Below are 18939 nucleotides of genomic sequence, written 5' to 3' on the forward strand. Positions count from 1 at the left end.
CGATGATGTAAAAATATTTAAATCTGTTTCCAACTCTGCCAGCTGTTCCGCTCTCCAGAGAGCAATCTCGTCCTTCTCGCATTGGTGCTCATGCAACAAACTCCTCATTAATACATCTAAAACTAAGGTAATGACATACACAAGAAAGACTGACAACATCTTCTTTCCCTATAACATCAACGGTGAATTACTCCCACGTGTGGTAAGGTTAATGACCTAGGCGTCACTTTCGACAGTAAACTGAGCTTCTCTCCACATATTCAGGTAATTACTCGTAGAGCTCTTCGATCGCTTGGCGTTGTCTGTCGCGTGTCCAAGGAGTTCAAGGAGCCGATTTCTCTTCTCAAGCTCTACACAACTATATGTCGTCCTCAGCTTGAATATGCATCTGTTGTCTGGAACAGCACGAGCAAAACAAACCGTAAGCTTGTAGAAATGGTCCAAAATAAGTTCATATCTATCTTCAACCATCGCTTTGGCGATAGTAGTAATTATAACCCTGGATCGCCCTCTTCATTGACGCTATCATGCTTAACTTCCAGGCGGAACAAGGCTGATATTCTCTTCCTCTTTAAAATTATGCACGGCATAGTGTCTTGTGATGAGCTGCTACAGCATGTTCGTCTTTATGTGCCGCAAAAGTGGACCAGGAAACATGATACCTTTTGCAACCCCAATTGTCTGCGTGTCTTGTGCCCTGTGTGCCGACTGCAATGCACGTACAATCGGTACTCGGATTACCTTGATATATTTAATGATTGCCCTACTCTGTTTCGCAAACATATCTGTTTGTATTGGCGTAACTGCCTACTTTTGTTATTCTGCATTTGTCTTTTATCCTTGAGTTCATGCACTTAAATGACTTTCATTCCGTAACTTCAACATAAGCTATCCTTTCGTTTTTTCGTATTTTGTATTTTATTTTGTATTTGAAAGATGTGTACATTATGTTTCGTGTGTTTCTGTTTCCGTGCGCCAGCACAAAGGCCGACCCCGGCTGTTCCTGGGCACGCAAATAAATGATTGATTGATTGATTGATTGATTGATTGATTGATTGATTGATTGATTGATTGATTGATTGATTGATTGATTGATTGATTGATTGATTGATTGATTGATTGATTGTTATTATTATTATTTTCTTGCTGGAATTTGGTTTCTCTGCGGTTCTGCATAACCAATTGATAGTTGCCTATTTTTGAAACTGTTTACTTATCATGCTTGTCTTATCATTTGTCTGTATACTCTTGTCATCTTTTTTGTCGTTTACTGTCAAACTTTGTTCTCTGCTTGTTGTGTGGTCAAAGGCATCTTTTTTTTCTTTTTTACCTGAACCCAGGCTCCGCCTGTGCTTTATTTTTGTCATTTTAACTACTTCAATTTGTGTGTGTCTTGTCGTTTGTTTGTTTCTTGCAATACGTTTCTTGTATTTTGTTTTTATGTAACTATCCGTGCGCCAGCACTCAGGCCTCTGGCTGTTCCTGGGCACGTAAATAAACATGATTGATTGATTGATTGATTGATTGATTGATTGATTGATTGATTGATTGATTGATTGATTGATTGATTGATATTATTATTGACATGCTGCTCAGTACCTACAAGAGCCACATCACGTTTCCACTGCGGCCCCGCCTAGAGCCACCACCTCCATGCACGGGGGCAAGCTCTACGCATCGCGACAACATTGCCGCACGTAGCAAGAGGTCCAGTCTACCCCAGGCCGTCCATCAAGAGGTGGCCGCCCTGCTGCAAGACTTCGCTCCCGGACTTCTGCAGGTGTACACGGATGTCGCCATGCAACAGTCAACGGGCAGAGTTGGAGCCGCCTGCACGGCCCTGGAATTCGGCACCAGCCAGGTGTGCAGCCTGCTCTTCCCTGCCCCATCCACCCACGCAGAGCTGGCTGCACTCCACTTGGTCGCGGATCTCCTCCTAGAGCAGGGCATCCAGGTCCGCGCAGCCGCAATCCTGACTGAATGATGGTCTGCCCTCCTCCGTCTGCGCGCCGCCGACCAACCAGCCAGCTCCAGCGGCTACGTAGAGCGGTGGCTGGTGGCCAAGCTTCATGCGGTGGAGGCTCAAGGGTGTCCACTGCGACTTCACTGGCTGTCATCGCGCGTGACCATCACGGGCAACGAGGTTCTAGACGCCTTGGTCAATGGTGCTGCTCGCCGGGGAGGGGTCCCAGCCACCCGGGATGTGGTGTAATTTGACGCTGCAAGGACTACCCTGTCACGAGTGGTGGAGGCCATGCATCCAGATCCCCGAATGGTCAGTGGCCAGGCCCCACGGGTCCTGCCCGGACGCATCAGCAGAGACGCCCGGTCTCTCCTGCTTCACCTGCGGCTTAATTGCTCCAACGTTGGAGCCCGCCTGCACCACCAAGGCCGCCGGGCGTCCGCCATCTGCAACGACTGCCCAGAGCTCGAGATGCTCCAGCGTTTACTGTGCTCTTGCAGCAAGCGCGAAACCGCGAGGGATGAACTCCGGGCCGCACTCCAGCGACTCGGTGCCCCAAGCCACTAGCTGGAAGACTTCCTGTTCCCCCAAAAACCGAACACCATCCGACGGGAGGCTTTTCAACACCTACTCAACTTCCTGGTTGTGACAGGACTAGAGCTACGTTTGTAGCCATCAAGTCATCGACGGGACGAACGCGACATAGGCTGTCCCCCAATCTCCTACCGCTCTTCTCTGCCCTCTCTCTCTCTCTCTCTCTCTTCCTATCCTTTGAAACCCCATTCCACATCCCTGGGCTGGGTTGTATTAGGGTGAACTCCCCGTCGAGTTTAACAATACCCCCAGTTTTTTTCTCTTCCCTCTTTTCTTAATAAATCGCCGCCACCACCACCAATAGGTGGCCATCCTATCGCGGTAGGCCGCGGGCTGTGGCTGCAGTCTCCGCCCGCAAAATGTGGAGTATTTTTTTGCCAATATTGGCCAACCTCCCTAAGTGGGTATGGTTAGCTTGACGAACGTGCGCTCGAGGCACGCGTGCACTAGCGCTTGGCGTTTGCTCGTTATTTTTAACGGTTAGTTCGACAGCTTCCCTGTTGAAGTCTTGCTCTTCTTCCCTGTTAAAAAACGATCCCCCCCCCCCCCCGTCAAGCATGAGGAAGACGACGATATAGATGGATATGAAGGTGACTACCACAGTGCAAAGCGACGAATATGTAAATAAGCAATTTCAAACCTAATGCAATGGCGTGGTGGCGTATCCTTCCATGCTTACATAGAAGGAAGTCCTCTAGCTCCGCTATGGTTCAAGCCGTACGCGACTTAGTGCAAGTTTTTTCGCAATTTTTCGCTTTCTTCTTTCGTTCTCTGTCTCTCTAACACTCTTCTCTCTCTCCGTTGCCTCCCACTCTGCTCTCCCTCCACCGCACTGGGTTGTATGCAGGTGAGCTCCCTGCTGAGCTCAATAATATAAATGAGTATCACCAGCGCTATTCTTTTCCTTCTCCTTTCACTCAAACCACAAATATTCGTGCGATGCGAATACCTCCAGAGATGAAATGTAACGACGGGTGCAAACAGTATGCCCGTGCCGATGGTTAGAGAGCGCAACAAGCTTCGGAGGGCGGACTGGTCAAGCGGTGACGGGTGCGGCCGCGAACTTCAACGACAGATTAACAGGAGGTCTCCTGGCGATGACGAGTGAGAGTAATGGGCTTCGGAGGGAGGTGTATAGATTGGCGCGGCCGCAAAGTTCGACAAAATGTTCAGCAGCACACCACGCAAAGGTCCAATTAATTTTTCGCGTCCACATTCTTATAGATCGGCAAGCATCCTTTTCGGCAAAAAATCTTTAACGCCCAAGAAAAGCCTTTGAAACGTACGCTATACGCTTCCATCATTACCATCACGGGGGGTGCTTTTCCCATTGACTTAAAACAGAGCTTTACTGCGCAGCCCGAATTAACTTTTTCTACTAAATTTTACTATTCCTATCCAGTTGCGTCTAGAGCTCTGGCCTTACTGCCCCAACTTCGAGCCCCTCTTCCATGTCCCCGCCTCTCGGTGAGCCGACCGTTTACCTTGGTCCACTCTCAGGATTACACCCCGTTTTCTTCATTACCGCACTGAGTTGTACTGCGTGCTTACCCAGGTGTGTAAGGAATGCCCTAAGCATTCCTTCTGGGTATGGCGGGGCAGAACTACTTGCGTTGCAAATGCCTCACAAGTATACCGTGATGGCTACAACTACGCTGCCATGCTTTAATGGCGGGAAAAGTCATTGTGTGTTAACGGCACAAAGCAATGACTGAAAGCAGCCAGACATTTTAATTTGTACGAGAGGATTCTACGGTAGTGCGTTCTCCATCGAAGAGCACAAACAGAAAACCTCCTGAAGTAGAATATTAAAGCATTGTCAAGGAAGAAATACAGCAGTATAGTCAGTATAGCGAAGTTCGCTATTCATACAACGCTAACACGCGATAAACATAAGTGCATAAGCAAGACAAGTCGCGAAGTTGGCATTCTTTCATCCCGGTTGAAGGTCGATGATTTGCTCTCGCATCTGTACACAGATCCACGAGATGACACCCGCTGCTCCTGCGCCCCAAAGCTCCTCGATGGCGGCATCTGTAAGCCGTCGTCCTACCTAAGTTCATCGATGATAGCCTGGAGACGCTGTTGTACGCCACCATCTCGTCGCCATAATTTCGGGACCGGCACTTCTCGTCGACCCCATACATCGGTAGCGCTTCGACGACGTTCCTCGATGGCGGTCTCTAAAGGACCTCCTGTTCGCACGACCGTATACCTAGCATATTTAGAAGGGGACCGCCGTTGCCACCTTGCGTGCAGCTTGGAGATTTGAGCACCATCTCTAAATGTTTACGAATGTTTTTCAGGTCCCGTTGCGCTGGTGATGACCACCGCTCGGTTACGCTTCGTTTTAAAGGGGTCCTGAAATGCCTTCCGCCGATGCATGGATGTACATGTAACCAAATAAAGCAATGTATTAGCAATCTCCTCCTGCAAGAATTTTGTTAAAGCGATGAGTATTAGCTGAGAAATCGTAAATCAAAAACTGCGAATTATCGCCGCGCCGTATTTCCTCCTCCTTTCAACTGTTTCTTCGCTGTTGGCCTCCCCTCCCATGATGCTCCGCTCCTCAGCGGTGACGTACTTCCGCTATTGCGCTCCCACAGACTGCCGTCTGCTACGGGCCAGCTCTTTCAGCTTTTTCATCTCTGTAGACACCATGGACACAGGCTGGAAAAGCGAACGAATGACCTGGCCGCATGTGTGCGGCCTGGCCTTGCCCTTTCGCGGTGTACGTAGCTGCAGGGCTGCAGTTGGTATCGGCGGCGAACTCGCAGCCGCGTGGGGAGAATCGTGCGCTCGTTCCCTTTGGTGCACCGCGCACTGTTTATCCAAAAAGCGCGGTCTCAGATGTGGCCCCGCTGGTGCCGGGTGTTATTTTGCGGTGGTTGTAATTCCTACTACCGGCGGCATGTGAAAAAAGACATTTTCAACCGACACAGAACCCATGCACAAAACGCGCCGGATCGGATCGCTTTATCAGCGGCGATGAACGTGAAGGCGAAGAGCAAACCAACGCTGCACTCGATCAGCGAGAACCCGTGTTCTGACAAGCTGCACCCATGTGTTGCATTCAACACTGACGGGAAAGCGTTTGTTTGCACTTGTTTGGATAGTCGTAAAATGTCCAAACACTCCGGCACTCCGCTAGCAGATCAGCCGGCGAGACATTTCGAAAAACATTTGACAGATGGCGCCGTATGCATTAGTGTGTCGCTACGCAAAACTGATGGGACGCTCTACTAAAACTCCCATCGCGGTGTCACGTAGCGGGATGCAAAAATTTAGCGTTTAGCGTATGCAAAGGCCACAAACGCTGTACTAAAACTCTATTAGCAGCAAAATAGCGTGCGTATGTGAAACCGCTTGCGTTTACAAAGCTGCACGCCGAGCGCGTACGTTTCAAACCTAGTGACATCGTTTAAATACACTGGCAAGCACAGTGTAACGTAGTCAGATATCAACCGTATGCTCAGGCGACAAGCAAGAGCTTGTTTTATGTGGGGCGGAGATTGCGCATAAAGGCTCCTTCGCACTTGCGACGAAAGCGAGTGAGAGCGGCAGGAATTCCGTCGCTTTGTCGCGCGACGATCGTTTTTGTCGAATGGTCGGGACAAATTTTGGTTGCGCGACATAATTCACGTCGCTTTCGCTCGCTTTCGTCGCAAGCGGGAATGGAAAGTTCTGCCGCTGCCGTCTGCTACGCAGCTCGGAGGTAACCGCGCGATCTGCTCGGGCCGGATGAACGCGCACACTCCCGCACGGCAGCGCCCCAAGCGGCAGACGGCCGCGTACATCGCTCCCGGCGCCCGTCTGGAGCCCGCATGGAGGAATTAAAGTTTAGGAGGGAGCGTCACGTGACAATCGTGAAGCCTAGTCATAAAAAATAAAAAGGAAAGACTGATGGGAGGTGTTCTATTCACGTGACAGGCAAGCGGTAGTTCTTTGCGCCTCATGTGGCCCTTCGCCGACGCTGCGTGCGTGCGTCTATCCGTTTGGTTGCCGGGCCGTCCGCGCATTCGAGTTTCGGCGACGAGTCGTTGCGCGCAGCTCTGCCTGCAACCCGAAACGCGCAGCGGCCTGATCGTGCGGGCAAAGTGGTCGGACGGGAGAGGCAGAAAACATCTTTGTTTACTGAGCTTTCGGACCCGTCGATGTTCACGCCGCAGTCGGAGAGTTGTGTGCCGCCGCCACGTGCAGAAGTGGAAATGATCTTTTCAACTTTGCCGCTTAGGCAAAGTTGAAAAGATCAACCATTTCAACCGTTCCTTTAACCATTTATTGGCAAGTCGCAGTCAGTCCACAATTCAGCAAGGTCTCTCCCAGGCGTAATCTAGCATTCGTTTTTTTTTTTTTTTTCATTTAACGTATCGCACCGATCGAGCGGTCCTCAGCGGACAAACAGCCGGAGTACTGCTTGCGACGCGAGGTGGTCACACCCAACATAAGGGTCCTGAACCCTTTGTTTTCTAGTGCACTGAAGTAGATAAAAACGTACCATCACGCCGGAGCACCGAAAAGGCGAACGTATGCAAAAGCGCGCGCGAAACCAAAGCTAGTCTCACCACCTCCCCGCCAACACGACACTCGTTACGCGCGATAACTCAGCAGAATGCCAAACGCAATCGTCACAGCACACCTGGCAAACACCGCGCAGCTGTAGGCCGCTCCATGCTTGTGAATGTTTACGGCGGCGCGTTCGAGCGATCCAACGTCAGAAGTGAAATTCGGCTTGCAGCTCGTGAGGGTGCTTCGTAAGAATGCGATCGAAGTCTCGCCTTGCTTTGAACAGCGACAGCGGCAGTACTTCTACGATACGAAGCTTGGAGCGCAACGCTGGCGAACAATCTTGTACGGCGCCTTCGGCGACAGCGCTCGCCTCCATCTCCACCGGCAGCATGGAGGAAAAAAAAGTTAGGAGACGGCATGACGGCACGCAGCTAGCCTTCGCAAGCCCAGGTCCGTTGAAGCCGCTCCCTCCGCCGTTTCCCTTTCTCAAGCCGCCGCAGTCGGCTCTCCAAGGTCGGGTGGGCCGGCGGCGGCGGCGGTCTCTGACTCCGGGGCATCTCTCGTGTTTCGTTGGCGGTAGCTGTTCCCCGTCCTTCCTGCATTTGTCTGCTCGGCGATCTCATGCCCGTGTGCGGGCAGGAGTGCCGCGTACGTGCGGAAGACAAAAGCCGTGGGAAAAAAAAACCAACATATAGCAGGCTTCGCGACAACGGGCCGCAGAGCAGTTTCGAGCAGACGAAATTGAAGAGTGCGGCGGCCCATACAGAGGCGGTGCGGTGGGGTCACGTGGTGCAGTGACGCCTGGGCCGACTTCGATTTTACTTTTTATGTATAGGCTTCACGTTTCTCCGGCGGCGCCGTCTCCCAACGTTACTAGATTATTTTCAGTTGTAAAACTGGGCGGCGCTGCCCGGAACCACCACCGATCCTTCTCTCTGTGGCGCTGCAGTCGCAACCGGCTCGGCAGCCGGGGCGCTCGCAGGCGGTTTCGCTTATGCTTCTCCCTTCGCGTTCCTAGTTCAGCGCTCGGCGCGTACGTTTCTTGTGCGTGCGCGGGCGCTTGGGTGGGCGCACACATCTGGTAATTATTACATTCTCGGAAGCAAATAGCTACAATGAACAGCAGACACAATGACATTTTTTTCGCCCCTTGTGTGGTTCTTCCGGGTCCTTTTTTTGCCGAAGAGCAGTACTCGCAGTAGCCGGCGCATTCAGTGCCGCGGTCTCCGGCGTTTCTTGTTCGCGCGGTCGTTCTCCGTAGTGTTGAATGCGCGATGCCGTTCGAGTGGCACGTTTAGTGATTTGCCAGCGACTGTATTCCATTGATGTGGGCCTCTGCATGTGAGGCTGATGCAGACAATGCCGACCTGCTTTATTCCCGGGTGTACCAGTGGCTACAGCAGCAACAATTAAGAGCAACATGGACAGGCACTTCTTATCGGCTTCCAAAAATGCGACGCTTCGCTCGCTATGGATTAAGGCCATCCCGCGTGCGGGTAAGGAAAAGGATACCATGTTGGGCTAGTTGGTGGTCAGATACAAAGGAAGGAACAGCGCACATTTTAACGAAGAAGCATTGTGGTGTGTAACTCTGTCCGTCCTTCGTTAAAATGTGCGCTGTTCGAATTTCTTTGTAGCGGATAAGAAGCTTTCGACAAAGTCCAAAGTGTGCGATTGCCATTTTCAGGACATCGACAAATGGTTCGTACATGCAATGACGTTCTCTGTGAGGAATTCTCTGCGCGCGTCATCAAATCGTATTTGGTGACGTGCATTTCTATTCCAGATTCCTTCAGCGAGAATGTGCCTTGAATGTGTAGGTTAAGTCGGCGCACAACGCGCTAAGCTACTGCAAGCACGCTGGCAATTAAAGTTGTAGAGTTCGATTTAAATGAAAAAAAAAAACCTTGCATACATGTATCTATTTATTACTTTTTTTCTGTTAACATGCTTTGGTATTTTGTAGCCATATTCACCGTAAGCAAAAAAGATGAGTTAATTTCTAAATAAAAATGCTTGCATGTTTCTATTCATTACTTTGTTTCTCTTAACGAGCCATAATCACCTTAAGCAAAAACGATGTGGAGTTGATTGTAAATAAAAAAAACGTTGCATATATTTTTCTACTTTGTGTCTGCCGTAAAGTGTGTACTGTAAAAACGAATAAATTGCTGCAAAGAACTTTATGCTTATTGACATGTAAGCTGGTTTAACTTCGTCAGTTAAATGACTCAATAATTCTTTCAATGAGAGATATTTCGCATTTGCGGAAACGTCGCTTCTTAGTGACGTACTTTTGGTAAAGCTAACTGTTGTCAGGGCAAAACGTGGAAAAGATACTATTCTAAAAAGGACGTCGATAAAATTAGGAAGTTTCGTCTTCGAGTGGCCTTAATTACTAGAGCCACAAAGTGACGTAGCTCCAATTGATGGTGACCCTGCTTCTAATTAGCTGGAAATAAAATGAGGGGTTTCATGATTTTTTTATAAAATTCGGAAGAGTCAAGCTTTAACGGAGGCTTATTCTACGCTACCAGCTCGCTGCAGACCGTTCACGCTCGTGGTTGACTGCCAGCGAGCAGCCGACGCAAGCGCGCGGAAACTACGATGCGCTTCGGCTGACCTGTTGAAGAAAGCAAAGCAATGAGCCGTAACTAACGGCTTTTACGCCCCACATTAAGCGATCCTGAGCAGCTACTGGAAAGTACTCTGGCCTAGATGTAGTCTGGACGCGGATAACTTGGCGGGTAGCGAGTAGTCTTTAATATTATCGCGCGCTAACGTCATGAAAAGGCCGAAGAGGCATTGGGAGAGGCGCCGTTGCACCCGACGAGCAGCGGCCGGGTGGAGCAAAATGCGGCGGTCCCGCCCTCTCGCGGCACGCCAAGAAACGGAGACACCGGCGATGCACGGCGCATGGGGAGAGTTTTACAACTGAACCTATCTAGTAACGTTGCCGTCTCCTAACTTTTTCTTCCTCCATGACCGGCAGCCAGCCGGAGCCACTAAATGCTACCGCGGGCCTGAGAGTGGTGCTTTTTCCATAATGCATTGCGTGGGAGGAGCCCGAGGAGAGGAGAATGCGGCGTCAGAGGAGGTTGGCTTGCCAAAGCTGTGCCGCCTGACGTCATGCTCCCTCCTAACATTTTCTTCCTCCATGGGAGCCCGCCCTCGGCACACTAGCCAGTATATTTCAGGCACTATAATGGAGGAAAGATTTTTTGCTTCCGATGAACCTAGTTCTTTGCCCCTGTGTTTTTAAATACGTGAAGTGGTTAGCACGTCGTCCTCACGCAGCTCTGTATCGTCGTAGCATCGCTGATTGTCCGAACGAAGCTTGCAGCTAAGCCAATGCAGCGACCGAAGCTGTGTGTGTGTGTGTGCATCGCCTCCTGTGTGTTGAGGACGCGTTCGTTTCGCGATGAAATGCGACATTGTACTTCTGCGGGTGGATAGTGCTTCCCATGGTCTGGATTATCTTTCTCGAACGACGTACCACTCAACTTCGCATGGGGTATGTGCAGTGTGCCTGGCTAAAAGCCTTCTCGCTTGCGCGCCAGAGTTGTGACTTGCTGCTCGTCCCCGCAAACCGGGTGTGAGGTGAGTGCCGTATTTACGACGGGCAGGAGGAGGCAACTCATCGTCTGTCAATCGCGGTTCAGACTTGCAACGCATGTTGTGACGTTGCGTTCGTTCGAAACGCATCTCTGGATTGTTTTGAAGTTGAAAACTCCCACCTCCCCTCGCGGGAACCCCTGTGTAGATGCGACGCATAGGCGGAGCGGCGAAGGGAACGCGTTTTATAGCGCGCATAACGTTGAGGGGACTGCGTGAGCTGGTCCCAGTCGATGACGGCGTTGGCGTACTTGTAAAGCGGCGTGGACTCTAGGTGTTTGAGCCAAGCGTGGATGTTGCTTCGCCGGAGAACGGCACACCGGTTATATGCGCAGCGCGCCCGAAGGAGAGGAAACCGCGGAAGAGACGCGCCGGCCCCAGCGCCGGCCCCAGCGCGTCTGCCGCGGCTATGACGCAACGTGCCGCGGCTATGACGCAACACAATCCAACACAATCCACTTTAATCCAATCCAATCCAAATCCAATCCAACCGAATCCAAGCCAAAGCCAAGCCAAGCCAATCCAATCCAATCCAATCCAATTAAATCAAATCCAATCCAATGCCCCTCGCGAGAGAGTGTTCGTTATCGGAGAGGAGAGGGGGTGAGCGGCAGAGAGCGGCGGAGAGCGGCGGAGAGCGCAGCTCGCGCGGCGAGGAGAATGGCAGAGGGGTGGACAACGCCGACAACAACGACGACGACGCTGGAGGGACAAGGCGAGTGAATCAGATGCTCTGCATCTAAAAAATGTACGCGTCAAACCCGGGCATTCGGCTCAGGGCGTTCTCTGCGATTGCACCAAAGAAGTGCCACGGGACTTTCTTTATGGTACGTACTCACGTAAGATAAAATCCACGTCGTGTTATGGCCGTGTTGCATTCAATACAAACGGTTAAGCGTTTGTTTACACTTGTTTCGTTTGTCGTAAAATGTCAAAGCACTCCGGCACTCCGCTGGCAGATCAGCCGGCGAGCCGACGCTGAGCAGACGACTCATCTCTTTGCCGGAAGTGCGTGAAAAAGCCGCCCAATAGCAGGATGTCTAGCTCATGACGAACATCTGGGAATCGATGATGTAGACATGTGAAGATGGCGGCGTCCAAAAACACGAAGGAAAGGGTGAGAAAAAAGCGACAAACTTTGCAACAAAAGTGTGAGCTTTCCGCTGCGCGTAAAAGTGTAATACTTGGCACAGGTGACGTTGGCGACCCAATCTAGCGATTGCGCTAGTTCATTTAGTGTGCTCAAAATGCCTTTCAGGGCCCCTTTAAACTCGACCCGTTTGCCTTTTTTCTTCCCTCGTCGAACGTCCGAAGGGGACCTCGAGGACGACGAGGAGTACTTCTTATCCGTAGATTAACCCTTCCCGCATTTTCGGCCGAGTGAAGACGAAGAGCTGGACCATGAAGACGACCTTTTGGAAGCTCAAATTCAAGTGATGTCGTCGCAGTTCTCTCAGTTGCTCCAGACCTTTCAGGGCATGCTTGCTTTTATGCAGCAGGCAAATCCAAACTTACCTCATCCCCCATTAAGCATTCCTCAGGCCACCACTGCTCATTTTCAGAGCTTCCCAGTTCCCCAGCCAATAAGAGCTTCTTTGGTACAGCCACCCCTTACAAACACCACGGCTAATGACACGACAGTGCTAGCGCGAGAGCCATCGCAGAATGCAGTAACGGCGCCAGCTGTGATTCCCTCCACTAGTCAGATCACCCCGAACACCCCATCTACTGAGAAGCAACTGTTGTCGAACGCTCCCCAGGATGCCTGCCAGCCACCTATTGATTGTTCCTCAGTCCCGTTGCCTCCAGATCCGTGCGATGAAACATCGACGGGGGACATGATTGTGACCTTTTGCAACAAAAGAGGCACGTCACCTCCCCCAGGCCCTTCGGCGAAGTCGAAAAACAGGAAAGCCCAGTTATGCGACAATACATCGGAGGACATCCTTACCAGAGCAGTGACGGAGGCTAATATCAACTAATCATGGCTTCTATCAAGGTGTTACAATGGAATTGCCGCTCGATTCGTTCTTCTTCTCCGGACCTTTATACTTTAACTGCTCAATTTTCACCTGAAATAATTCTTCTACAGGAAACATGGTTAGACTCCGGCACAATTTTTACGTTCCCTAAATACAGAACCTTCCGCCTGGACCGTCAAGGTCGCGGTGGCGGCTTACTGATATTAATATCCATTACCTTCTGCCGTAATGCGTTCAAAACTTTCGACTTTTTGTCCTCAGATTGTGAGATTCTTGGCATTGATTTACTTCTGCCGGGTTGCCGCCCTGTGTCGTTGATAAATATGTATTTTCCCCACGGAGTTAGCGAAGTTAGAGCTTTAGATGCGGCCCTCTCGGTTAGCCAAAAAGCTGTGGTTGTGGCGGGGGACTTCAACTCGCACCACGTATCTTGGGGATATAGGACTGACACCTCAGGGAGACGTCTTTGGGAATGGGCAGGGGATAATAACCTGCACTGCCGAAATGTAGGCAATGCCACATTTATAAGTGGTCAATCTCGTTCTGTTCTAGACCTCACTTTTGCGACCTCAGGGCTTGTATCTTCGTGGTCCACAATTGACTGCGAGACTAACAGTGACCACACCCCGGTACTGTTTGACATCGTTTGCGCTGCAAAAATACCAAACCACAAAGTACATTCGTTTGTCAATGTTAATAAGTTCTCCTCGGAGCTGTGCAAAGCCATCTCAGTTTTTTCACCTATGGAGCAGACAATCAGGGCTGAAAGCGTTGTCTCTGCTATTAAGGATTCCATCCTTCGAGCAAAATTTACGGTATCCTCAGTCCATAGCACCGCCTGTAGCCCTTGGTGGAATGAGGAATGCACTAGAGACTTCCGGCGTAGGAAAGCCGCCTGGCAGCAGCTTCTCCACAATCAAAGTCCGCGAACTGGGTTAATTTTAAATTTCACCGTGCAAATTTTAAGCGAACTGTATCACGTGCGAAGGATACATTTAATATTGGCCGATTTTCCGCCCTATCACAACCGAATCGTAGACAAGCTTTATTCAAGTTTCTCAGGTCTAGGAAATCATCTCCCGTCTCTCCGAACACACCCTCCCTGGTTCGTACGCCAGAAGAATCCGTTGAATTCTTAGAGACCATAGCGAGTGATCTACAACTGCGGTTTGCGACAAGGATTCCGTCGACAGGCTCTCGAAATTTTGGCACGGCTGACTTTGAAGAGGTCGTTATAGGCGAGCTAGATAGCGTAATTTCCCGTCTTCCAGCGTCTGCGCCTGGTCCAGACGGTATCACCGCAGCGATGATTAAACTGTTGTACAATGAAGCCCCGGCAGACCTGTTGAATGTGGTTAATATTTCTCTTAAAAACGCGTGGATACTTCCTGAATGGCGCTTGGCCAAGATTTTACTTTTTTTAAAGAAACCGGAGCTTGGATTTACAATTGATAATATTAGGCCAATAGCACTAACATCCACCCTTGTAAAAGTAATTGAGCGCGTTTTGCTTCTCCGTATTAATAAGTTTTTGCGTACAAGGAACATACTCAACTGCAGACAAATTGGTTTTAGGGAAGGATGCTCTATCTGGTGGGCGCATATAGACTTGGAAAGTCGCATCCACTGGGCCCGACGAAATAAGCAGATCGCAGCATTGGTCACCTTGGACATTTCGAAAGCCTACGACAGTGTGGAATATGGCATCCTTCTAGATCTCCTAGCTCGCTATTCGTTTCCGGAGTACATTACTGCGTGGGTAGCGGCTTTTCTGGAAAACAGAGAGTTTTTCTGTTCCCAAAATGGTTACGCATCTTCCCGGTATAAGCAGACACGTGGAGTACCCCAGGGGTCTGTTATCTCCCCAGTGTTATTCAATGTGCTTTTGAGCTCCATACCCATTCACCGAGATGTGCATACATATGTCTATGCGGATGACATCGCCTTTTTCTCTTCATCGCAAGACATCCATTCCTTATTTCATTCCCTTCAATCATATTTAAATGCCCTGGAAGCGTGGTTGGATACTTTGAAATTTTCTTTAAACATTGATAAGTGTGCCATCCTCGTGTTCCCTCTTACGGACCAAATATCGATTTCGTTATCGTATCACCAACAAACCATTCGTCAGGTTGATTCGCTAAAATATCTTGGGGTCATATATGACAGAAAATTGAATTGGCGCCTACACATTGAACATATAGCTGCGAAAGGTTCCCGTGCTGTGGCTCTACTGAGGGGTCTTAGCCACAAAAGAACAGGTCTGAGGGCAGATACGCTCTTGATGATTTACACCATGTATGTTCGACCAATCTTAGAATTTGGGTGTGTTGTATTCTCTGGCGCTGCGACATATAAGCTCATGCCTTTGGTGAAGCTGGAACGACAAGCTTTGCGTTGCTGCTTAGGCCTCCCCGGTTACGTCCCGACTCGGGTATTATACTTGGAGGCCGGAGTCCCAACGCTGAATTCCAGGTTTAAATATCTCACCATCAATGCATTTGCAAAGTACCTAGAGTCACCGCTGGCCAGATCACAGGCTGTGTTTGTCCAGCAGGCATTTGCGTTTTTCGGCACTAATTGGTCTCGTATCCGGCGCCCGCAGGTCATTTTTGCCAATTCTTTACTTCAACCATTAAACACCACGCTCCTATCAGTCCCCCTCTTGCAGTCTCAACCCACAGTAGTGGAGGTTTCTTTTGATAACATTTTCCCAAAACATGCTAAGTTGCTTCCAACCAACTTAATTAAAAACATTCTCCTGGCTCACCAATCCGAATACCCATCGCACGTGGTTATTGCAACCGACGCCTCTGGAAAAAATGAGAAAGTTGGGGTGGGTATCTTCTCTCCGGCATTGAATTGGTCTTTTTCATTGCGCCTACCCGATTATATTCCCATATTTTATGCAGAATTTCTGGCTATTCTTCTTGCTGTTCTGAAACTAGATTCGGCGCAATCTTCAGTGATGATACTGACGGATTCCCTCTCCGTGTGCATGGTCCTTTCTTCAGAAACTGTCAGTCCCATGCTTAAAACTTTTTACTCCTTCGTTCCCACGTATGTGCGGGCAATTAGGCTTGTCTGGCTGCCTGGCCACTGTGGATTAGCCCTTAATGAAGCCGCGGATACACTAGCGAAAATGGCATTGTCGTTACCTATTGTGGAGGTGCTTCCCCCGTTTGCTTGTGTGTTCTTAGCCCGGTATCGACAATACCTGTTGGCCCAGGACGTGTCCGATCACGGGCTGCACACCTCTCCGGAACTCGACCACCTCAGGTTTCGGTGGAAAAGAAGCCTCTGCCAAACTCGCTCGTGCGAAGTTTCGCTGACTTTGTTTCGGTGTGGTGTTCCCCCACTTAACAGGTATCTTTACCGGGCAGATCTAGCAACCTCACCCTTGTGCCACTTCTGCCATGAAATTGAATCGGATGAGCATTTCTTCCTTTTTTGCCGCCGATTCTCGCATCACCGGAGAAGACTGCTGGAGGCTCCCCTGCGGCGTCTTGGAATGCCACTAACCTTGCCAGTGCTTTTGTCGTTTGGAGGCACACAGCTAGGTCACTGCCATGGGGATGTCTGTCAAGCCATTCATTCCTTCATTTCAGAGACAGCTCGTCTGCCTTGTTAAAATGATTCTGATCAGGCTCTCTCACTCCTCTTTCTCCTTCTATTTCTGTCTTCAACCTATAGTCTAAATTCTTTCTTCGACTGCACCTTTTTGCCTATCTGGTTTTTTAGTTAAAAAAATACACTCTTCTTGGCCAATCCCCCTGAGTGGGTATGCGCCACTTTATGGGCCACCACCACCACCACCACCTTTTCGTCTTTGATTTGCACCTTCGTCTGGACCGAGTTTTTGATGGGGGCATTTCTGCATTGCCGGTGGGTGCGCGAACGCCGCGAATTTTCATCGGAGGAAGAGGAGATCGAAGACGACGGCTCCTGCCGCCTCCTCGAGGGTTGCTTTGCGGCGACGATGGGCTCCTCCTCGGGGCGTCGTAGTTGTCCGGGAATCGCCGAGTTCCCAAGCTTGTGGGCCGAGCTATTTTGGATTCACCGCCATCGTCACGGAAGATTTGCGGGGTCGCTGTCCTGCTCTGCGGCACAACGCCAGCTCTGACCCGGCGTTCGTATTTTAAATGCAGAGCATTTCAGTAACTCACGATGTCACCCGCGTTGACGTCCGTAGTCCGCATCGCTCCCCCTACACTATATAAAAAAATAATACTTACCGGCGCCAGGTTTCGATCCCATGACTCTGCGGGCGGAACGCAAGGTACATGGTACTCTACCCTCTGGGCCACAAAGCCGACACAGAACGGAAGGTTACGAACGCGCCTTATATCCTTGACTCATTCAACCGTCGGCCACAGGTGCGCCCTCTCCCCCGCGTCCTCCTCGCCTTCTCTCCGCTCGCAGCACCCTCTCTCGCCGCGTTCGGTTCGGGCGCACAACAGGTGGGGACGTGCGCAACACCCTCTCTCGCCGCGTTGGGTTCGCGCTGAGCAACAGTCGGTTCGCGCGCAAGAACAGGTGGGGCGCTCGCATCGCGCTCTCTCGCCGCGGTCGGTTCGCGCTTAAACCACATATGTCATTCGCGCGCGCTCCGGTCGCTAACATCTGTGGCGTGATCATGACGTCAACATGACGAGTTCGTGTGGTGGCGCGATTTCGGCGCTATAACACTCTCTCGCGAGGGGCATTGGATTGGATTCGATTGGATTGGCTTGGCTTGGATTGGTTTGGATTTCGATTGGATTAAAGTGGATTGTTTTGGATTGTGTTGCGTCATAGCCGTGCCACGTTGCGTCATAGCCGCGGCAGGGGTTCACGGCACGTTTCACCATCGACTTCATCGACAATGGCTGTGCTGATGGGGGGGCGCTGCGGTCGCCGTGGAGAGCAGACGTGCTCCGCATGAGCTCCGCAGATTTCACTAATTGCGCCGAGTTAATTGACTTTGAGCGACCGGATTTCAACTCCATTGTGTCCGTGAACATCTCTGGACTCTACTGACACCATTTTTGGCCCGGTTTACCGAGTGAGTTCCGAATTTTCGCCGATTACCGGTGAGCGCGGAACTAAGCCTGACTGGCCTCGCCTAGGCTTTGCTCGAGTACGGCCGCGGCGCACAGCTGCGCCGGCCGCCCGGAGACGCCGGCAGCCCCGGCGCTCGCCGCGCTCGGCTCCTCGACTCCGAAGATGGCCTCGACATCATCTCAACCCAACGCTGCTGTCACCCACAACCGTTTTGCGGCCCTCGCCATGGAGGACATGGCACTTGGCGCCGACGAGAGCAACAACACCACCACGCCGTCGAGGACGACGGAGGTACTCAACAACGCCGGCCGCACCGTTATCGCGGTCCAAGGCAGCGACCTGAACCCGAGAGACACCGCAGGTTGGAAATTCACCGCAACGAAGCAAGTAAGTCAAGTCCAACTTCAACCGCAGGCTAGCAAGGACACTCAAAACAGCAAGTCAACCTCGCAATTCAGTGAGAGTCAAGCAAACCGAATCGTAGCAAGGGTTACCAAAGCATCGCGCCTACCGGTAAATCTACCGAAGGAGGAGCGGAAAGTCATCATGAGACCAAGGGGAGGACTCTGCCTCGCAAGGCTCGAGGTTGACGTAGTCCTATCGGCAGTTATCACAGCAGCGAGCGTTGCCAAAACCGTGGCCATGGCAGACACCATTTGCACAAACCCGACGCAAAACATCATCGTGGTAAGCACACCAGATGAAGATCGAGCAAACAAATATGCAAACGTACGCTCCCTGTACATCGGGGGCAAGAACTACGAAACATACGCTTACCGTAGCGCCCCTCACGGTACGGCGAAGGGAGTCATCAGAGGCATAGCGCTGGACGCCACGGACGAAGACATACAGAACGACATTGTGCACCCGGCCAACCCATTAGCGCTGGAAGCACACAGAATTGGCAATACAACATCGGTGGTCATTTTATTTCAAGTGACGAAGGTTCCGAGGAGTGTGAAGTACGGCCCGTGCAGAGTTCTGTGCGGACTCTACAAGCAGCACTACGACGTGTGCAGAACATGTGGGAGGATCGGACATCGCGCCGACGTGTATCCCACGCCGGAGACCAAAATTTGCTTCGCGTGCGCGCACCGAACCCGGCACCCGACCACGCCGGGCAATGCAAGCCACGTTGCAAGCTGTGCAACGGAGCTCACGCCACGGGGACGGAAGGCTGCACACGCAAATACAAAGTGCCCTTTGTCGTCACTCAGCGCAGATGGGCAAAGA

The sequence above is a fragment of the Haemaphysalis longicornis genome, unplaced genomic scaffold (assembly GCF_048455015.1).
Source record: "Haemaphysalis longicornis isolate Haplotype H1 unplaced genomic scaffold, Haemaphysalis longicornis Haplotype H1 scaffold_9, whole genome shotgun sequence".
Classification (NCBI taxonomy): Eukaryota; Metazoa; Arthropoda; class Arachnida; order Ixodida; family Ixodidae; genus Haemaphysalis; species Haemaphysalis longicornis.